Source organism: Chiloscyllium punctatum, chromosome 16 (genome assembly GCF_047496795.1).
Source record: "Chiloscyllium punctatum isolate Juve2018m chromosome 16, sChiPun1.3, whole genome shotgun sequence".
Classification (NCBI taxonomy): Eukaryota; Metazoa; Chordata; class Chondrichthyes; order Orectolobiformes; family Hemiscylliidae; genus Chiloscyllium; species Chiloscyllium punctatum.
In genome coordinates this window covers 18,465,931-18,489,550 of record NC_092754.1, presented here as the reverse complement: position 1 = coordinate 18,489,550, position 23,620 = coordinate 18,465,931, and the positions used below count along the sequence as shown (strand labels likewise).

At 39.1% G+C, this 23,620-nt stretch overlaps 1 protein-coding gene across 7 annotated transcripts in view; it reads left to right on the top strand.

The window, feature by feature from the left end:
* Window positions 1-23,620, top strand: part of kcnab2a (potassium voltage-gated channel subfamily A regulatory beta subunit 2a) — a 268,478-nt gene that overhangs the window by 50,895 nt on the left and 193,963 nt on the right. The window contains exon 1 of one of the 7 annotated variants that reach the window (XM_072586341.1): window positions 2,151-2,357. The exons of the other annotated variants lie outside the window; for them this stretch is intronic. The gene's annotated coding sequence lies outside the window, so the exon portion shown is untranslated. Of the gene's footprint in view, window positions 1-2,150; window positions 2,358-23,620 lie in introns of those variants that run through there. 7 annotated transcript variants of the gene reach the window in all.

The following is a 23,620-nucleotide window of genomic DNA, read 5'->3' as shown; positions in this document are numbered from 1 at the left end:
ATTAGGGACAGTCAATATGCCTTTGTGCATGAGAAATCATGTCTCACAAACTTGATTTGAGTTTTGTGAAGAAGTAACAAAGAGGATTGATGAGGGCAGAGCGATAGACATGATCTATATGGACTTCAGTAAGGTATTTGACAAGGTTCCTCACGGGAGCCTGATTAGCAAGGTTAGATCTCATGGAATACAAGGAGGACTAGCCATTTGGATACAGAACTGGCTCAAAGGTAGAAGACAGAGAGTGGTGGTGGAGGGTTGTTTTTCAGACTGAAGGCCTGTGACCAATGGAGTGCCAGAAGGATTGGTGCTGGGTCCACTTCTTTTCGTCATTTATATAAATGATTTGGATGTGAGCATCAGAGGTATAGTTAGTAAGTTTGCAGATGACACCAAAATTGGAGGTGTAGTGGACGGCGAAGAAGGTTACCTTATATTACAATGGGATCTTGATCAGATGGGCCAATGGGCTGAGAAGTGGCAGATGGAGTTTAATTCAGATAAATGTGAGGTGCTGCATTTTGGGAAAGCAAATCTTAGCAGGACTTATACACTTGATGGTAAGGTCCTAGGGAGTAATGCTGAGCAAAGGTTTATAACTCCTTGAAAGTGGAGTCGCAGGTAGATAGGATAGTGAAGAAGGCATTTGGTATGCTTTCCTTTATTGGTCAGAGTGTTGAGTACAGGAGTTGGGCGGTCATATTGCGGCTATACAGGACATTGGTTAGGCCACTGTTGGAATATTGTGTGCAATTCTGGTCTCCTTGCTATCGGAAAGATGTTGTGAAACTTGAAAGGGTTCAGAAAAGATTTACAAGGATGTTGGCATGGTTGGAGGATTGAGCTATAGGAAGAGGCTGAATAGGCTAGGGCTGTTTTCCTTAGATCACCGGAGGCTGAGGGGTGACTTATAGAGGCTTACAAAATCATGAGGGGCATGGATAGGGTAAATAGGCAAAGTCTTTTCCCTGGAATCGGGGAGTCCAGAACTAAAGGGCATAGGTAAATAGATAAATCCTTTCCTCCTCCTCCTCCTCCTCCTTCCCCCCCCCCCCCCCCCCCCCCCCCCCCCAAGGAAGAGGGGAGTGGGGGGAGAGTCCAGAGCTAGAGGGCATAGGTTTAGGATGAGAGGATAAAGATATAAAAGTGACCTAAGGGGCAACCTTTTCACAGAGGCTGGTACATGTATGGAATGAACTGCCAGAGGACGTGGTGGAGGCTAATACAATTGTAACAATTAAAAGGCATCTGGATGGGACTATGAATAGGAGAGGTTTGGAGAGATATGGGCCAGGTGTTGGCAAGTGGGACTAGATTGGGTTGGGATATCTGGTCAGCATGGACGGGTTGGATTGAAGGGTTGTTTCCGTGCTGTACATCCTCTATGATTCTACAATGGTCGTCTATTCAGTTAACAAACTTTCCCAGTTCCTCAAATATATGCAAATCTAATCTTGCATAAAGAACAAATGCCTTGTGCTTTTGGGAGAGTCAAACTCTCATTTTTGTTCTCACTGTATTAAGATTGTATAGAACCAAACTGATTTCATGATTGTGAATGTGTATTTTTATGAATAAGTATATTTTTGAAATTAAAGAAGTGAGTCGATATATAGTTCCGTCCCCATGCAAAGCTAAGTTGGTTTTAGTGAATTACAATTCATGAATAATATGTTCATTGAAGTTATTTAATAAGCTGGGTGTTATATTTTAGTACATTTTGAGTGTCAGGCACACAGAAATCATTGCATCCTTCTCAAAATTCAAGTTAAAATCTAATCAATACACAAGTTGGTCTATTTGGGAGTGTGCAAATTTCAGATTAGGAATCGGGAGAAAATAACACGAATGCAGGTGTAGCTTCTTGCTGATGTAAACTTGCCAATTCAGGATTGAATTCAACATAAATTAGTTTACTGTAGTTTACTGTAGTAAACTGCATTTTCTTCAGAATCTGCTAAATGGATTTTATTTGACCAATGTTGCTTGTATGATCAGCTGATTTTTTTTCCCCTCTCTTGGCATGGAACCTGTGTAACACTTGTGTCTGTCCTCCCTCAATGCTGACTGTGCTAGACTATGCAGAGGAGGCTGTGTTACGCTTCTTATTAGTCTCTCTCATTCCTTTTCTGTCTCTCTTCCTCCATTTTCCCCCCTCTCCATTTTCTCTCTCTGTCACCCACCTTTCTGTCTCTTTTTTTTGTCTTTTATTGCACTTCTCATTTTCCTAAACTACAGACTCTTCGTTGTTGTTCTTATGTTTTCATCCCCCACCCCCCGCTCCTTACACCTTTGCAGCAGGATACCTTCTCAACAGAATTCAAACCAAAATATTGTGTTGTGAAGAATTGGCTAAGGTAAAGATGCGTTTACTTAAGGGTTTGTTTTGCCTTGCTTTTAAAGCTTGTACATTAAACAGATATTGTTTTGCGATTATTCTGAATAACAGATGCAGTGCAGCTCGAGCTCTGTCGAGGGAATGCATGTTATTTTTTTTTGCTGCATAGACAGGCATTTTTGTATATTCTGGCAGAGTACCACTCCTCATTTTAGGTCTGACAATGGAATGTTCTGTTATGTGGTGTTACATGAAGATACATTGGTTTTGTGTTTTACTTGCATGGCAATAGGGTGTGAAAATTTTGCTCTTGTGGTAGTCCTTACCCAAGATTTCACTATTTAGCATTTAATGATTTATGGAGCAAAACAAAATTAAGACTCTTATTTTACTTTGCAAATGAGAGCACTTACTTGGTACAGTAAAATTTAGTTGCACAGTCTCTAATTTGGTTAGTAAATAACCTTACCCCTCTGAGAGCATCTCCTCTTACATGTTATATTGGGTAACCATATGTCTACAATTTGTTTTTATGCTGAAGCGCTTATAGGATCTTATTTTTAATGCTCAAAGAACTATAGTGACTTTTTTGTTTCTTTATAACCACATCCTAACTAAAATGGACTTTTGATGCCTTCAACTACATGTCAGATACAATCAGTTTGCCAGATGGGTGGGCACACAGATGAATTGTTCTGCAATCAGAACTGCTTTCAATAATTAGTACTTTTTTTCTAGTCTATATAAGGGATCAAAATGTTGAAGTGCTAGATCTCCTTTGTAATATTGTGAAAGCAATGTCCCTTGTCCCTAAAATTAAGATTTTAGTCAGGCTCTGATAAATGCAGGACCATCTGTCTGGATCAGAATCTATTACAGCTTTTTCTGAAAAGGACCCAATTTTTTTCAGGAGCTATTTCATAATTCATAAATATAAAGAAAAATCATTCACTACATTCCAACCTCGTTTATAAATGTTGTTATTACATTCAAGCCCTTTTTCCATAATGAATATAACCTACCTATCCCTCTATTCAGATGGCTGCTATGTTAAAAATCTCTTACCTGGAGTTGAATGTGAAACTAAAGGGCTGGTTCAGTACTCGGGTATAATTTTTCTTTTTAGCTTTTCCACACTCATGCATTCAAAGCATTAAATTATTTCTGGAGAGCATGTGCTTATAGAGAGCTTGCATTTATATAGCACCATGATTGTGGAGTGTTTCAAGTCTCTAAAGTTCTGTGCCACCAGTCGATTCATTTTTTTAATTGCAATCATTTTTGATCTCTGAGCAAATGTAGGTGATTTGTATAATGTGTTACATACTACCTAAACTAAAATGAATGACGAGGTGATAAGTGTTTGAATCTGTTGTTTCAGGAGAAATGTTAATGAACAGACAAAGAAGTTTCCAGTGATTAGGCAGGCTTGGCCTTGCTTCAGCATCGATTGATAATGCAATGGGGATGTTGTCTCGGTGTCTCTGTCCCATCCCCACACCTCCCCTCCCCATGTGAATAACTTTTGCATACAGTAAGCATCAACTGTACCTGTTGATTATTTAGTAGAACAAGTTAACCTGCACATCTTAAAATGGTGGCACATTATGACTGGAGAGGTATTGATTATCGTATAGAAAGTGAAAATGACCTATGAAACTGTTTGGAATAGCACAACATGGAAGAAAGGTTTTTGGACCAGTGCTGGAGACCATAGTTGAGGAATAGAATGTAGGAGAGATACAATGTGTCAGTTTTTGTTGGTTGGCTTGGTGATGTGGATGGCAGAGAGTGTATACCCTCCAGCTACCCAGTCAAAAAGCAATGGGAGCTAATAGTTGTGAAAATCAATGTCAGGAATCAAGCTCTGAGAACGTAGATGTAATGCTGCAAGAAATTGTAATCTTGCATGACTGGCCAAGGTCAGTGAATGCATTTTAAATGGCGTATCCTCCTAGCTGTACCTTCAGGGTTTGTTCAAGTGCCACCTGCCCACCCTTGATCTCTAGTCGCACACTGACCAGCAATTTCTATCAGTCAGCCTGTATACCTTAGGACTCGTGCTTTATATCACCTTTCAAGTTGAAGCCTTACATCTACATATCCCAAGTATTGCCACTTACATAATAAATCAGTACATCAGCCAAGTAGATTTTCAGCATTTACATCCCACTTCTTCCTCATCTCCCACACATTTCAGATTTGCAAGTTGCAGATGATGCAAGAATAAACCTCTTTCTTTCACCACTCATCCTCCCTACAATATAACATTATCCTGAAGACTTTTTCTTTAAGATAGGCAGAGGTCAGATTGTGAAAGTACACCAACAAGAAAAATGATAAATGCACAGCACTGACACTTGATTTCACCCACCAGCTCAGGTACTGATATTATTTGTAATTTAAAGCTTAGAATAGATATGGGATCTGCATGTAGTGAGATGCTGACATGAGAGGCTTTTGCGACAGCAAGAAGGAAGGATAAAAATGGTCACTTAAATGACCTGCCATAGAGGACTTGGATGAGCACTTGAAAGAGGCTAGGCAAAAGTGAGGACTGCAGATGCTGGAGATCAGAGTCTAGATTAGAGTGGTGCTGGAAAAGCACAGGTCAGGCAGCATCCGAGGAGCAGGAAATATAATCAGGAAAAAAGCCTGATGAAGGGCTTTTGCCCGAAAACGTCGATTTTCCTGCTTCTTAGATGCTGCCTGACCTGCTGTGCTTTTCCAGCACCACTCTAATCTAGACTTGAATGAGGCTGTCAGCAGAGCTTAGCTGGCAGGTTGTACACAAATGTTTGGTGCATTAGAGGTCTGCCAGAAAGTCTGTGTTCAACATTTAGGAACATAGGGGTAAAAACAATGACTGCAGATGCTGGAAACCAGATTCTGGATTAGTGGTGCTGGAAGAGCACAGCAGTTCAGGCAGCATCCAAGTAGCTTCGAAATCGACGTTTCGGGCAAAAGCCCTTCGATTTCGAAGCTACTTGGATGCTGCCTGAACTGCTGTGCTCTTCCAGCACCACGAATCCAGAATCTAGGAACATAGAGCAATCAAACACTAACTTTTCACAGGATTTTTCAGAGAACTTGGAGATAATTCTTTTCATAGTCCAAGTGGTGGTAGGCTCTGCTTGTATAGGCCACTATGATTAGAGATCTGATGCCCAATGTCACAGACATCACTGCAGCACAAGCCACAGCTACCCAATGTTGGACTGCTACAGTGGAAGATCAGCTTCCTGTGCAAACTTCGGCTCAAACTCATTGTAACGGATTATGTCAGATAAAAGGTGATTTCAGGATGTTATAGCAGTCTCAACAGTTTGTCCTCCAACAGATTACAACATGGATGCTCTGACCTGTAGGAGAGGCAATGTTTCCATTAAGCATGAACCTGTTGTTCTCCCTCAGGAGGGCAGCCCTGTCCTGTCAATCCACAATGCCCTTACTGATGCCATCCAACCAGATTTCCGCAATCAGTACAACAGTGGCATAGTTTGCAGCTGGGACTCTGAGTATGACCTCCAAGGATACCTGCTGTCTCCTTTTCTGAAAGTCAGCAGCCGTCCATCTGCTGCAGTACTGCCCCTGGATATAGTGTTACAAAGGAGTGATAGAACAGGCAAAGGAATATTGAAGACAGGCACTAAGTGAATACACAAGGGTATTTATATATGCAATATTGCATGATTTTATTTTAAATTTGTTTGGAATCTCGTATGGTATTTTTTTGTATTGCAATTAAATATTACCTCCCCCTGCTGTCATGGTCCTTCACAGTTTATTGTTTGGAATTGTTGATGAATAGGAAATTGAGGTTGTGATTGCTAGCATTGTATTTGGGTGAGTTGTTTAGACAGCCCAAACAGGCATTACATTGACTCCTCATTCCTCTTTCTTCCACCTGATGCTGTTAGGTTCCTTGCAATGTAGCTTCGTGGCAAAGCTGTTAGTTCATGATAGTAAGCAGACCACCATAGATCTTAACACATGCTGCTTAGTACATCAGGGTCTCCAGAAGGATCCAGACATCAGAACTATTATTTCAGGACCCATTGATCAGTGTATTCTGTGTGATGGCTTTCATAATGTGTATGCAGCACTTGTGCACTTGGTTTGTGGGTAGCACTCATCAAGCACATCCTCAGCAGATAACCCCTGTGACCAGGAGCCTTACTTTTATTTACCTTTGTGATTCAAATGGAGCTGGAGTAGACCACTGTAGTCTGAAGAAAGGACATTGACTTTTATCATTCATTACCTATGGTCACAGCAGCTAGAAGTTGAAATAGTGGAATCCCTTTAGTTTCTTGTGTTGGGCAGAGTTGTTCCACAATGTCCACAATGTGTTGTGCATGTGTCATCATTTATGTTCTGTGCCATTAGGAACTCTTCAATTCTAGCAAACCTGCATGCTGGCTGGTCTCTGGCAAGAGGGAATGAAATATAGTTGACAGCAATGGACAACAAATGCCCTCTACTTCCAGCAGGTTAGCCTGTTCGGCTTGCCTCTGCTCATTCTCCGAGTAATGTTGTATTCCACGGGAAATGTCTTCCAGTACATCCATGTGTGGGATAAACAGGTTGTTCAAAGATTTAGATGACCACTTTTAGCACTACACTTTCCCATCGATAGTTATTTCAAACCGCAAATGCAATCAACCAGAAAATTACCTACAAATAGCTGAACTCTTTAAATAGGGTTGGTAAGGAATGTGTTTGTCCTGCTGCTGAACCCACCTTTAACTGTGTGAGATTAAGAGACAACATTGATTACAGCATTGAATTCAAAATGACACCACAGCTATCAAATCAGTGTTGAATGCTGATGGATGTCATAATATCTGTTTTGTATGCTGCTGGTGGATGTTTACTCTGCAGCAATATGACTCCTGTGCGATTTGTCCCACATATCTCTGCTTTCTTGAGCCCTAAGGGATTTCACAGTCGGGGAAAATAAGGGTGACTTATATTTATAATCCTCATTTCATGATCCTTAAACACTGCTTGATGTATATTCGTTGTTGTGATGTAGGAAATATGGCAGCTAATATGCTCATAGCAAGCTCCCACAAACTGTAATGGGTTAATAACCAGATTATCTATTTTTCTAAACTTGGTTAATGATAAATATTTATCAGTAGGTTAGCTTCCTTATTCATTTTAGGAAACTCACTGAATTAAAATCCAAGTACTCTACGTCAGTAAATATTTCTTGTGACCTAAACACTACCAGATTTGTTTTATTGTGTATGAGATATTGCGGTTGGGTGTGTTGCAAGAATATAATAAATATTCAGCATCCAAAATGTGATCCAGATATAGAACAGTGTCAGAGGCTAATTCACTAACTAATTTTTCAGATTGTCACAGGTTTCCTCCAGTCAATATCAAAGCTCAGAATTATTTCAAAATTGGGGTTTTCACTGGATTGTTTTTAGTTAGTAGTCATTAGATGAACTCTGCAAAAACAAATTGTAAAGAAACGTTATTGGATTTGTTGCACCAGGCTGATCTGAGCTGATCCAATACATGCCCTGATGTTTGTAGAGCTCTTTGTTGGCATTCGAGCTGTTTCATCAGCTGGTCAGCAGTTTTGAAGTTTTTGGATTAGATGAAGCTTTACTAGCCAGCCAGTGATAGAGGAAAGTAAAATTTATAACCAACAGAAAATTTCCAACATTTTTTCTTTCTTTCTCTGCCTACTTCCCTCAACTACATGAAATTAAAGAAAATATTTTGATGGGAATATTCTTAATAAAGTAATGTTTCCTCTTGAAATCCAATTCAGGTTTATGTAAAGAATTAAAACCTACAGATTGGTGCTGTTGGTAATCGTTAAGTATAGAAGGAAGAGTATTTTCAAATGCTGATAGTTCTGATCATTAATTGAGAAATTGTTCAAATTGATTATTTTACGAATGTATGGAAATGTTATAATTTTAATCTTAGAAGCCATATAATGTAGCTCGTGACTCTTAGTAGATTGATCATTACAGAAACATGACTATCATAGTTGAGCACCTTTATCCAGAAGGAAACGCTGATGACCATGAAACTGTTGTTGATCACTGGAAAAGCCTATCTGAATTCACTGATGTCCTCAGGGAAGTAATTCTGCCATCATTGCCTGGTCTGGCCTGCATGTGACTCTGGACCACAAGAATGTGGTTGACTGCCCTCTGAGCAATTAGGGATGGGCAGTAAATAATTGCCTAGCCAGAGATGCACACGTCCTTTGAGTGAATTGAAAAGAAATGCTGAGGGACTATATGCGCATACTTAGAAAAATCTTATAGGAAAGCCAATTAGTAAATGCTTAACTATAACTTAATTGTAAAAGTTCCAAAATTTGGTTGCTTCTAATCTTTTTGCTCCTGAAACTTTGACACGATCCCACTCTATTCCGAATCAAGTACATTGAGCTCCTACTCAGCCTCCAAAAATGCATTAGAAGCTAATGTACCCTCTGCAAGGACAAAAGTAATGTAATGCTGATAAATAAGCAGAGTTTCTTATTAATTGCCATTGAATATATTATACCCGAGATCAATTAAAGAACCTAAATGGGAGCAAGAGTTGACTATTCAGCACTTTGAGTCTAACCACTATTCAGTTAGATCATGGCTGATCATCTACTGCAGCATTGTTTTCTTGCACTACTTCTGTTTCGTTTAATGTTTTTAACATACAAAAATATATCAACATCAGTCTTGAAGATTTTCAATGACTGGACCTCCACAGATCTCTGGTATAAGAATTCCAAATATTCACCACCCTCTTGTGGGGGAAAAAAAATCCTCATTTCATTTTGAAATGGTCTTCTCCTTACTGTGAGATTATCCCCTGGTTCTAGTCATCTCCACCAGGGGAAGGAGTCATACAGCAAGGAAACAGACCCTTCAGTCCAACTCATCAACCAGAAAATTACCTACAAATAGTTGAACTCTTTAAATAGGGTTGGTAAGGAATGTGTTTGTCCTGCTGCTGAACCCACCTTTAACTGTGTGAGATTAAGAGACAACATTGATTACAGCATTGAATTCAAAATGACACCACAGCTATCAAATCAGTGTTTCCTAAACTAAACTAAACTAGTCCTGTTTGCCTGCTTTTGACCCACGTCCCTCTAGACCTTTCCTAAATGTTGTAATTATAATTTCTCTGGCAGTTAATTCCATATGCACCCTACCCTCTGTGGAAAAGCTTGCCCCTCCGGTCCCTTTTTAAGATCTTTAAACCTATACCCTCTAATTTTGGACTCCCCTACCCTAAAGAAAATAATTTGGCTATTTACCTTATCTTTGTCCCATTATTCCAGCAATCTACCTTGTTGGTCCCTGCAGGAATTTTGTATGTTTTGATTAGATGTTTTGGAGGTAATCTCAACTCCAAAGAATGTAGACTAGTTTTTTCCTCTTTGGATAACCCGTCCATCCCAGGAATTGAGTCATGAACCATTGTTGTACTCTTTTTATTCATTCACAGGATGAGGGCGTTGCTGGCAAGGCCAGCATTTATTGCGCATCCCTAATTGCCTAGAGGTTAGTTAAGAATTAACCACATTGCTGTGGATCTGGATTCATATGTAGGCCGACCAAGTAAGGATGGCAGATTTCTTCCCGAAAGGACATTAGTGAATCAGATGGGTTTTCCCAACAATTGACAATGGACTCATGCTCATCACTAGATTCTTAATTCCAGACATTTATTGATTTCAAAGTTTGTCATCTGCCATGACAGGATCTGAACCCACGACCCCAGAATGTTATCTGGGTCTCTGGATTAACAGTCCAGCGATGATACCACTAGGCCATCGCTTTCCCTTGTATACCTTGTCCTTAAAAATGTAGAGATTAGGTTATATAGTTTAAATTGAAGATAGATTTGAGATGATATGAGAAAACGTATGCATACAATCAGATCAGTATTGCCTCATATTGTTTTGTGTTATAAAATGATGCAATGGCTGCTTTTCTATCTCAAGATTTCTACTAATAGCGTCAATTCTGCCTTGAGCATCACCTGGGATGGTTCAGGAGTCCCAATCTAGCAAGGTAATCTCTGTTGCATTTGCACCAGAAGAAGACAATGGACTGAGGAAGTGCACAATTCATTAGTCTTGTTTTCTCTGGGTTCTAACTAACCTCCAATCACCAGTGGTTATCAATCATCCAGTGAGCATGGCTGAGCTAGTGCAGAGATTGTTGGCTTAACAATGAGTGTATGTTGGTAGAATTAGCATGCTTCAGTGCTTCCGATTTGGTGGTCATGTCACAAGAGATGCTGAGAATATGTTGGAACAGTAAACGTGAAAACCTTTCAGCCTTTTCCCCTGACTAGTGATAGGTTATCCGGGTCTCACCTTGCTGCACACACTTTCCATGACCTTAAACATAGTAGGTTGAATCAGTTGCGCCTACTTAGGATATTTGACAGTATAGATGCAAAAATGTTGTTTCCCCTTGTGTGAGAGTCTAGTTCCAGAGGGCATACCTTCAGAATAAGAGGCCGCCCGTTTATGATGGATGAGGAATTTCTCCTTCGGAGGTAGTGAATCTTTGGAATGCCTTATGGCAGAGGGCTGCTGAGGCTATTTCATTAAATATTTTCAAAGCTGGGATAGATATTTAATTAATAATGGAATCAAGGGACAAGGCAAGAAAGTGGAGTTGAAGATTCAGATTAGCTATGACCTCATTGAATGGTGACACAGACTCCGAGCTGAATGGCCTGCTTCTGCTCCAATACCTTTATAGCCTTGTGGATGCAGCTGTTGAAATGTATGCTGAATTCAGCATCACATGACTGATGGCGTTATTTTCACCAGTATAGATATGTGAAGCTGGCAACAAACTCCAGAGGTCACATTCTCATAGAGTAATATGGTAATATTCTTGGTCGTGACATTTGCCTTCCTGTTGGTGATGGTCAAACCAAACTGTTCTCCAAATTGAAAGAGTCTGTCCATTTGTCATGAAGATGTTCCTTGGTATGGAATTCTAGCATGGTGTTGTCACACTATAAAATGATAAACCAGCTATAAAAGGCTATTTACATTTCAAACTAACAGTAATAAGCTTTATTGTAAATGTGCTGTCTATAGTCAAGTTTTTGGTTGATGGGTAAAAAGTAGAATTTGCTGATGTGTGTTTAGTTCTGAAGGACAAGTTAATTATATTGATTCACTTTATAATGCTGAACTAAAAGGTTGTTTGACTTAATTATAATCATCATGGACTGCAGCAAATGTTCGCGTTTTTTCTTCAGATTTTTTTATTGAGTATTAATTACTTGAAGTGTAGAGATGATGAAATTAGTAGATGGAAGTAGAAAGGAATATTACCCATAGGTTTATCTCATGAAATTTTTTGGGAAGTTTGGAAGGTTGATTTGGGGGAAATAAAGATTATTTAAAACTTTTTTAAAACATGCATTTCTGCGCCAGCTGGCTATCCTGCTACAAGTAAAACCATCATTGCTAGGTGCAACCATTTTGTATTTCCTAAAAATAAAGCATTAGAATCAACTAAGTTCAATACATTTCTAGTATTATATGCAACTGCCAGCTAAGACTCGAAATTTTAATTATGTAAAAACAAAAAATTGTTTGGTCTTGGAGAGCTTGAGTTTGCTGAAAACAGACGTCTTGTGGAATCCTTTCAGCATGTACTCATCAGGACGATACACAAAAATACCAAATTCGGGGGGAAACCAGCATTTACACTGTGAGAGGAGCAAATTAATGGATTGGCAAGTGGACTCTTGATGAGCAGAGGTATTGCAATGGAGAATACCTCTGGAGTTAACTGTTAATAAAAGTTAACAGTTCTCTACCAGGTTTTGTTTAAATTTTAAATGTGACCAGTTGCTTGGGAGTTATCTACAGGTCCCCAAACAGTAGAATGGATGTAAGGTGTAAGTTGAATAAGGAGCTGAAATTGGCCTGTCGCAAAGATGTTACTACAGTTGTTATGGGGGAATTTCAACATGCAGATAGACTGGGAGAATCAGGATGGTGTTAGACTTCAAGAAAGAGACTTCGAGATGGATTCTTAGAACAGCTGGTGCTGGAGCCTACCAGGGAGAAGGAAATTCTGGATCTGGTATTGTGCAACGAACCAGAATTGATCAGGGACCTCAAAGTGAGAGCCATACAATAAGCTTCAATCTGCAATTTGAAAGGGAGAGGGTAGAATCAGTAGTGACAATATTTCAGTTGAATAAAGGGAACTATGGAGCTATAAGGGAGGAGCTGGCCAAAGTTCAATGGTGCAATACCTTAGCAGGGATGACAGTGGAGGAACAATGGCAGATATTTCTGGGTATAATGCAGAAGATGCAGGATCAGTTCATTCCAAAAAGGAAGAAAGATCCTATGAGGAGGCAGGGGTGGTCATAGCTGACGAGGGAAGTTAAGAAGCATATTAAGTCAAAAGAGAAAAAGTATGACATAGCAAAGATGGGTGGGAAAACGGAGGACTGTGAAGCTTTTAAAGAACAACAGAAGATTATTAAGAAGGAAATAAGCAGAGAAAAAATGAGGTACGAGGGTAAACTGGCCAAAAATATAAAGGAGGATAGTAAAAGCTTTTTTAGGTATGTGAAAGGGAAAAAAATGGTTAAGACTAAAATTGGGCCCTTGAAGACAGAAACAGGGGAATATATTATGGGGAACAAAGAAATGGCAGAAGAGTTGGATTGGTACTTCAGATCTGTGTTCACTGGGGAAGACACAAGCAATCTCCCAGAGGTAACAGTGGCTGAAGGACCAGAACTGAAGGGAATTTATATTTGCCAGGAATTGGCGTTGGAGAGACTGTTAGGTCTGAAGGTTGATAAGTCCCCGGAGCCTGATGGTCTACATCCCAGGGTACTGAAGGAGGTGGCTCTAGAAATCATGGATGCATTGGTGATTATTTTCCAGAGTTCGATAGATTTGGGGTCAGTTCCTGTGGATTGGAGGGTGGCTAATGTTGTACCACTTTTTAAGAAAGGTGGGAGAGAGAAAGCAGGAAATTATAGACCAGTTAGTCTGACCTCAGTGGTGGGAAAGATGCTGGAGTCAATTATAAAGGATGAAATTATGACACATCTGGATAGCAGTAACAGGATAGGTCAGAGTCAGCATGGATTTATGAAGGGGAAATCATGCTTGACTAATCTTCTGGAATTTTTTGAGAATGTATCTCTAAAGGTGGACAAGGGAGATCCAGTGGATGTAGTGTACCTGGACTTTCAGAAAGCCTTTGATAAAGTCCCACATAGGAGGTTAGTGAGCAAAATTAGGGTGCATGGTATTGGGGGCAAAGTATTGACTTGGATTGAAAATTGGTTGGCTGATAGGAAACAAACAGTAGTGATAAACTGCTCCCTTTCGGAATGGCAGGCGGTGACCAGTGGGATACCGCAGGGATCAGTGCTGGGATCGCACCTTTTTACAATATATGTTAATGATATAGCAAATGGTATTAATAGTAACATTAGCAAATTTGCTGATGATACAAAGCTGGGTGGCAGGGTGAAATGTGAGGAGGATGTTAGGAGATTACAGGGTGACGTGGACAGGTTAGGTGAGTGGACAGATGCGTGGCAGATGCAGTTTAATGTGGATAAATGTATGGTTATCCACTTTGGTGGCAAGAACAGGAAGGCAGATTACTACCTAAATGGAGTCAGGTTAGGTAAAGGGACAGTACAAAGAGATTTGGGTGTTCTTGTACACCAGTCAATGAAGGCAAACATGCAGGTACAGCAGGTAGTGAAGAAGGCTAATAGCATGCTGGCCTTCATAACAAGAGGGATTGAGTATAGAAGCAAAGAGGTTCTTCTGCAGCTGTACAGTGCTCTGGTGAGACCGCACCTGGAATATTGTGTGCAGTTCTGGTCTCCAAATTTGAGGAAAGACATTCTGGCTATTGTGGGATTGCAGCGTAGGTTCACGAAGTCAATTCCTGGAATGGCGGGACTATCTTATGTTGAAAGATTGGAGCAACTGGGCTTGTATACCCTTGAGTTTAGAAGACTGAAAGGGGATCTGATTGAGACATTTAAAATTATTAAAGCATTGGACACTCTGGAGGCAGGAAACATGTTTCCGCTGATAGCTGAGTCCTGAACCAGAGGACATAGCTTAAAAATAAGGGGTAGGCCATTAGGACAGAGATGAGGAGAAACTTCTTCACCCAAAGATTGGTGGGAGTGTGGAATGCTCTGCCCCAGAAGGCAGTGGAGGCCCAGTCTCTGGATTCGTTTAGGAAAGAGTTGGATAGAGCTCTCAAGGATTGTGGAATCAAGGGTTATGGAGATAAGGCAGGAACAGGATACTGATTGAGGATGATCAGCCATGATAATGAATGGTAGTGCAGGCTCGAAGGGCAGGATGGCCTAGTCCTGCACCTATTGTCTATTGCTCAAGGCATTGCTGTGAACAATGATCAAGTATACAGCTATCATTGATTTTGTTGAGTTGAAATAAGTGCAATACTTGCAGTTGATCTTGCTGTTTACATATTTTTGACATAGAGTCACACAGCAAAGAAACACACCCTTCGGTCCAACCAGTTCATGCTGAACATAATCCCAAACTAAATGAGTCCCACCTGCCTGATCCTAGACTATATTCCTCCAAACCTTTCCTTTTCATGTCTTTTAAATGTCTTTTAAACGTAATTGTATCCGCAGAAGTCACTTCCTCAGGAATTTCATTTCACACATGACCCACCCTCATGTCTTTTAAAATCTTTCTCTTCTTGTCTTTAAAAATGTGCTCCTGGTCTTGTAATTCCCCATCTTAGGGAAAAGGCAACTACCATCAACTCTCCATCTATACCATTCATTTTGTTATAAACCTCAATCAGGTCACCTCTTCACTTTTTACACTCTAGTGAAAAAAGTCCCAGCCTATCCAGCCTTTTTTTTAGAACTCAAACCTTCCATACCTGGCAACATCCTGGTCATGCTGTTCTGAACCCTCTCCAATTTGACAATATCCTCCCTATAGCTGGGCAACCAGAACTGGACACAGTGTTCCAGAAGAGGCCTCACCAATATCCTGTGCAACCTCAACATAATATCCCAACTCCTATACTCAAAAGGACTGAGCAATGAAGGCAAGCTTTTTTAACTACTGCCTGTATGTGATGCATATTTCAAAGAATTATTTACCTGCACCCTTCGGCCCCTCTATTCTACAACACTACCCAAGGCCCGACTGTTAATTGTATAAGCATACCCTTGTTATTTGTACCAAATTGCAATACCTCGCATTTGTTTAGATTGAACTCCATCTGCCATTTTTCAACCCTTTGACCCATTTGATAAAGATCCTTTTGTAATCTTCAAAACCCTTCACTGTCTAATATGTTACCAATTTTGGTGTCATCCACAAACTTACTAACTATGCCTTCTATATAATCATCCAAATCATTGATAAAATGATAAACAAAAGAGAACTGAGAACCAATCCCTGTGGAACACCGCAGGTCACAGGCCTCAGTCTGAAAAGCAACCCCCCAACCAGTACTGAGTCCTGCTGTTAAGCCAATTATGTATCAAATTGGCAAGCTCACCCCAAATCTCATGTGGCCTAACTTTACTAATTAGTCTACCATGCAGAACCTTGTCAAAGGCTTTACTAAAACCCAAATAAACAACATCTAATGCTCTGCCATCATCAAGCTTTTTAGGAATTTCCTCAAAAATCCAAGGATAATCCAAATCAGATTTGTGAGACACAAATTTCCTTGCATAAAGCCTTGCTGACTATCCCTAATCAAGTTTTGCCCCTCTATATGTCCATAAATCCTAACTTTTATCATCACCCCTACAATTTATCCACAACCGAAGTCAGACACTTAGTTCCCTGGTTTCTCCTTACAACCTTTCTTAAACAAAGGTACAACATTAGCTACCCTCCAGTCATTTGACACCTCACCCATAGTTATAGATGATGCTAACATTTCTGCAAGGGATCTCGTAATTTCCCCCCTTACTTCACACAATGTTTTGGGATACATTAGATCAGGTCCTGGAGATTTATCCACCTTTATATTCTCTTAAGATCACCAAATGTCCTGTTCTGTAATTGAACTGTTTTTAAAAACATCCAGGCTTATTTCTCTGCATTCTCTAGACTTCATTTCTTTGTTCAACAGGAAAAACTGACGCAAAATATTCATTTAGCAGCTCTCCCATCTCCTGGGATTCAATACAAAGACCACCACCTCGATCTTTAAGAGGCTCAATCTTCTCTCCAGTTACCCTCTTGCTCTTAATGTATTTGTTGAATCTCTTTGGATTATCCTTAACCCTATCTGCCAATGTTATCTCATATCTCCTCTTTGCCTTCCTGATTTCTCTCAACAATGCCCCTACACTCTTTGTATTGATTAAGAGAATCAATTGAACCAAGTTTCTTTATCTAAAATAGGATTCTCTCTTATTCATTACTCCTTAATCTAACCAGCCTTACCCTTCACTCTTAACAGGAACGAAATGCTTCTGAGTTCTTGTCATCTCACTCTTGTATACCTCCCACTTGTTAAATTTCCTTTTATCTGCAAACCATCCACTCTGATCAACTTTTTAAAGTTCTTGTCTCATACTGTTAAAATTTACCTTACTCCAATTAAAAACTTTAACTTTTATGGAAGGCATATCTTTTTCCATAATCTTTTTAAAATTAATAGAATTATCCTTGCTAGACCCAAAGTGATCCCCCACTTTTATTTCAGTCACCTGCCCTGCCTTATTGCCCAAAAGAAGGTCTAATTTTGCTCCTCCTCTAGTAGGAGTATCCACATATTGATGAAATTGTTTTGAACACATTAGACAAATCCTTCACCATCCAAACCTTTAACACTATGGTAGCCCCAGTCAATGTTTGGAAAATTAAAACCCCTCCATTATTACAACCTTATTATGCTTACATATATCTGCAATCTTGCTGCATATTTGTTTTTCAATTTCTCTCTTACTATTGGGCCTATAGTACAATCTCATCAATGTGATATTTCCTTTCTTGCTTGTAACTTCAACCGATTTATTTTCACTGGATGATTTTTCAGAAATGTCTTCCCTGGTTCCAGCAGTAATGTATTCCTTAATCAAAAACACCAATGCCCCCTCCTTTTTGTAAGGTTTGTGAAGGTTTGTAGTTCAGGTTGAGGTTTAGGGTGTAGGTTTTCTCACTGAGCTGTAGGTTTGATATCCAGACGTTTCATTACCTGGCTAGGTAACATCATCAGTGCCGACCTCCAAGTGAAGCGAAGCTGTTGTCTCCTGCTTTCTATTTATATCTTTCTCCTGGATGGGGTTCCTGGGGTTTGTGGTGATGTCATTTCCTGTTCGTTTTCTGAGGGGTTGATAGATGGCATCTAGATCTATGTGTTTGTTTATGGCGTCTATCAACCCCTCAGAAAATGAATAGGAAATGACATCACCACAAACCCCAGGAACCCCCATCCAGGAGAAAGATATAAATAGAAAGCAGGAGACAACAGCTTCGCTTCACTTGGAGGTTGCCACTGATGATGTTACCTAGCCAGGTAATGAAACATCTGGATATCAAACCTACAGCTCAGCAAGCAAACCTACACCTTAAACCCCCTCCTTTCTTGCTATTGAAAGGGTCGAAAAGGAGGCTTCTAAAACCCAGAATATTGAGCTGCCAGTCTTGTCGATCTCTCAGGCAAGTTTCTTACTGTAAAGTCCCAATCCCATGTTCTTACGCATGTCCGGAGTTCATTAGTCTTACCTGTACGATGCCTTACATTGAAATAAATGCAATTTAGATCTTCAGAGTCACTACAGATTCTGACTTTCTCTTGTCTCTCATTTCTAATTGATGTGCTGTCCTCATATTCAGAACCTTCCCATCAATCCTTCTGTTTACGCTGCTACTTAGAGAGGGAGACTGGAGGAATTCTATCAGTATAAATTCTCCCTTTAATAGAATGAGCAAATCTCCCTGCTAAAATATTGGTCCCTTTCCAGTTTGGGTTACATCTATTTGTTTTTTCACAGGTCTCTTCTATCCCAAAAGACATTCCAATTGTCCAAAAACTTGAATCCCTGAACAATACACCAACTCTTGAGCCATTGATTTATTTCCTTTAACCTTTTTAACCTTTTGTTCCTTCCCTCATTTGAGTTTGGCATTGGAAGTAAACCAGAAATTATTACTTTGAAGGTTCTATTTTAAAATGTTCTACCTAACCTCTTCAATTCATTCTCTACTGCTTTAATCTTTGTACGCGGTATGTTTGCTATATATGAATCCATAGTTAAAGGCAAGAATTTCCTTACGTGCATTAATAAGCTGCATCCTTTGTTTGAAATGGAACAATCCAATCTGTCCCTTTCTTTATTAGAGTGATAGAGATGTACAGCATGGAAAGAGACCCTTCGGTCCAGCCCATCCATGTCGACCAGATATCCCAACCCATTCTAGTCCCACCTGCCAGCACCCGGCCCATATCCCTCCAAACCCTTCCTATTCATATACCCATCCAAATGAGCCTTAAATATTGCAATTGTACCAGCCTCCACCACTTCCTCTGGCAGTTCATTCCATACATGTAGCACCCTCTGTGTGAAAAAGTTGCCCCTTGGGTCTCTTTTATATCTTGCCCATCTCACCCTAAACCTATGCCCTCGAGTTCTGGGTTCCCTGACCCCAGGAAAAAGACTTTGCCTATTTACCCTATCCATGCCCCTCATAATTTTGTAAACCTCTCAGCCTCGGCCTCCAACGCTCCAGGGAAAACAGCCTCAGCCTGTTCACCCTCTCCATATAGCTCAAATCCTCCAACCCTGGCAACATGACCTAGATGAGAGAGTGGCATGGATTTCTGTCTACTCTGAACCTAACTTCATGGGTCCTTATAGATGTTCAAATTCCTATATTTCCATGTGCTGTATGATTGGCCTTATCAGCAACTTTGTAAATAGGACATTAGCCATTTATTCCGTGTGCAAGCCTGGTGCCAAAATAAGCTGCATCAGAGTTATCTTACATGATAATGGCCACCTTAATCAATTTCATTTTTCAGATCAAATTTCAGACATTAATGATTGGACATCAGTTTTGGTCTCAAAGAGCCCAGTCTACTCCTTGTTACCCTGCAGAATAAGTTATCTCAAATATTTAAGCAGCAGATGAAGCTAGCTGTTTTATGCTGCAGCTCTGCAGTGACAACACATTTGGTTCACTACAAACAGAAGGTTGTCAAAGCCAAATGATCTACCTGTAATGACTAATTTGGTATATGAATTTTGGGACCAGTGCGATGTCATGTTTGTAGGCTGTACATTCTAAAGACTTTTTGATATATCATTTATGGAATCGCACATTCCTTTGGCTGTTCGCAGCAAACAAAGATATTGTCAACAACTGGCCCAGACTTACAAAACTCGCAATACAGTGGCCAAGATTAGATCTGATTCTGTAATTGGACATCGTTTGCTGGATAATTTGTGTGGGCAAACAATTGTACTGACAACTAATTTAGAATGGTCAGCAAGGCTTGTAGTGCGGTGCAATTGGATGCACTAGAACCTACGGATATTAATGTGCAGGGCCCTGTTTTTGCAGACAGAGTTTTGTAAGATCATTGCCTTTTAGGAAAGCAAGATAGGAACAGGATGGAATGTATAAAGAAAATAAATTACAGTTACAAATCACTTTCAAAATCTGCTACTTTGTCATGAGTTAATGCCTGCAGCTTGAAACTAATGTTAAAATTCCTTTGACTCAAGAAATATTTCTGCACCAAATGCTGGTAATAACAGACACCTTTTTCCTCAGCAACTTGATTTAAGAATATCTTCAAAATCTGTTGTTATTGTATTCTATAACATAATTCCACTCTAACATTTAACAATAGAAATTTTAGAACAGTAGAAATTCAGTTTTGCAAGTACAATAAATAATACTGAACCTAATTTAGATATTAAGTATGCTAATTAGTAAAGGTGTAGTGACTACCTTGCAGTATAAAATGAATTGCTTTTTCATGAAATACAACTGTATTGCTTGAAATTCTTTATTTTCCTAAAATGTCAACAGCATATTCACTTATTGGGATTCAATTCCATTGGTACCATTTGACTTCTGATATACTAATTACAAAATTAATGTGCAAGTGTGTGGGAAAAAGCAGGTACTTGGTAATGATGCTCATTTAATGAGACGGTGTAGGAATGATGGGCTGAATGACCTCCTCCTCTGCCATGAACAGATCATGGCATGTAATATTGCCCATTTATCCACATGAGCGAGACAGTGTGTATCATCACGTGTTCAGTCTTGTGTACGTCATGCTGATTCCTGCTCCTGTCCTCATGTTCCCACACATCACAACCTGCCAGCAGGTGTCATGATCACAAAAGACACTTATGTTCTTATTTTTCTGTGCTTAAATCTACGATTCTCAGGTCAATTTACAGTATCTGTATTGACAGAGTGTAGAGCTTGAACTTCATAATTTGTATGGCTAATGGCTTTAATCTGAAGGTAATCACAATGTTTAATTCAAATGCAAAGACTTTACCTCCCAGAGGATAATTTTTTTTTGAAAAAAGGCCTTGCGCATTGTTAATCTAGCCAAATTTTTCTAGCTTCTGTGATGTGTTTTAGATATGATGAAATGAAAGGCTTGCATTTATCTTAATAGAATGTACACCTGGGGAATGGGCAAACCAAAGGTTAGTATGACTGCAAAGTTGCTCTTTTTTTGGTTTCTCCCTTCTCTTGGAAATTGTTTTCAGTTGTTATAGAAAAATAGTTATTGATTATTAACTTTGAAGTAAAAATCAACTTGACAGTTTGTTTGTTTGTTTTGATTTACTTCAGGTAGATTGTTGTAACTTTACAACGCAAGACCATAAGCCATAAAATTTCAAAGAATTAAGCCATTTGGCCCATCGAGTCTGCCCAACCATTCTATTGTGGCTGATATGTTTATAAGCAATTTGAACCATTTGAATCTTACTTAGTCATATTGCTTCAATAATATGATGCAATGTTGACCAGAACGTGGGTTAAATACATCATATTTTAAAGGTGGTGTTTGCAGTTTGATAAGACTTTAGTATTCTGGAACAATGCTGGATAGAAAACTCTGGTTTTTAACATGACAAAAGTCTAACATTTTGCCCCAACTTGTTTCAATAAGTTAGACTAATTTTCTGTTTTTTGTATTTTCTGTGAATAAATTTGCCTAAACTAGTTGCTATTATATCTGTGCTGCTCTTTTTGTGCATTTATTATTTATTGAAGGTGATTAGTTGCAAGTCTGTATAGATAAAAGCTGATCCGAAACAGCATTCGGATTGTAAAGAAATGGTAATTTATGAATGATGTTAATTGCCAAAAACGAGTACCACAGGGTTTAGAGCATAAATGGAATTCTATCTATTAAGTCTATTCACATTTCAAATATGTGTTTTTCTTCAGTGATATAGAATGCAGGGATAAATATGACATTTAGTTTGAAGCTAGTAGATAGCTGCAAGGATCAATGCTGTGGAATCAGCTCTTTACAATTTATAATGATTTAGATTGAGAGTAACAAATCCAGGTTTAAAGGTAAAATGAAGCTAGGTGTGAATTTAACTTGGAAGGAGGGGCACAGAGAAGCTGCAAAGAGATACAGATGAGTTAATGGGTGGGTAAGAAAGCAACAGATAAGTATGATGGTGGGGAAATAAAAGGTTATTTTCTTTTGTAGTAAAGATAAGAGAATGTTTTTGAGCTTTGTCAGTTGTTATTTTTTAGAGATACTTGAGAATGTCTGCACAAGAAATGCAGTTAGAATTCATGTATGACAAGCAATTAGGAAGTCAAATGACATGAATGTCTGGTTCATATTTAATGTTAAAATTTGAAAAGCTGTTTTTAATTTTAGGAAGGTTAATGTTGTAAGGTAAGTAAAATGTTGGACTTTAAAGATTGGCAGAACCTAAACAAATGGCAGTTCCAAAAGTGATCTATGTTTGTTTAATAAAGTCAGATTAGGAAAGATAAAACTAGAAACACTAAGCGAGCGTAGATAAAGAACTGGAGATTTAACATCTTTGGTATGGACAAGAAAAGTATATTTAAAAGATGGTTTTGTTTTAGGAATAGGCGCTATATTATTTGCAAAGCATTTGGTGAACTCTGAGTTATAAACCCATTTGCTAACCCAGTTCAAAGAAGGAATTTTAAATGAGGAATACTTAGACTGGTTTTGTTGTGGACATCTCAATGTCATGAAGATGGGTGGAGCTTGGCGAAGATGTCTGGTTTCAATTTATTGGGACTATTTTTGCTAAGAATTAGTAGCTTGGACCTTGTGTGAATTGTTGCTTACTGAGAGAAGGTAACAAAGTAAATGACAGCTAGATAGACTGTGATATCTACAGTCAAGTAATGAAAACTTTACCTCTTTGGGATAGCTGGAGCTGAGTTGAATTTTCCAGATGACTATGGTGTTCTTATAGGCGTACCCAGTGGAAGTAAATAATTTTTAAGATTTTTGTATTTTATGGTAGTGTGGTGGTAATGTTACTTGACTAGAGGTCCAGAAGAAATCTACCATGATAACTGTTTGAATTTAAATTCTAGCAATAAATCTGGAATTAAAAAGTTAGTTTTAATTGGTGACCATGAAACTGTCGCCAATAGTTGGAGGGAAAAAAAAATCACACCTTTGCTAATCTTTATTACAGAAGGAAATATGCTATCCTTTCTGGTCAAGTCTACACATTACTTCATACTTGTTTTGTTTAAATAAAATGTGAAATCTTGTGGCATGGCTATATTGGTTAAAATAAGCTGTTCGGAATTCTCTTTAAATGTTAAGGGACTACAATGAGATTGTAATGGATGCCGTTTAGTGCAAAGGGACTAGAGTCATGCCTATAATTGTGTACGGCTTTGGATACTACAGCTGGTGCACTGAGGCAAGTTCTTGTCTCTTTCAGTAAAGAAGGATAAACTCACCTTTTGAGACGGTACAGCAAAGTTACCATAGTATGATAATCTGCAATTTGAGAGGGAGAAGGGAGAATTGGAGTGTCAGTAATGCAGTTGAACAAAGGGAATTATGGAGCTATCAGGAAGGAGCTGGCCAAAATTCAATGGTTCAATACCCTAGCAGGGATGGCAGTGGAACAACAATGGCAAGTATTTCTGGATATAATGCAAAAGGTGCAGAATTGGTTCATTTCAAAGGGAAGGAAAGATCCTAAGGGGAGGGAGGGGCGGTTGTGGCTGACGAGGGAAGTTAAAGA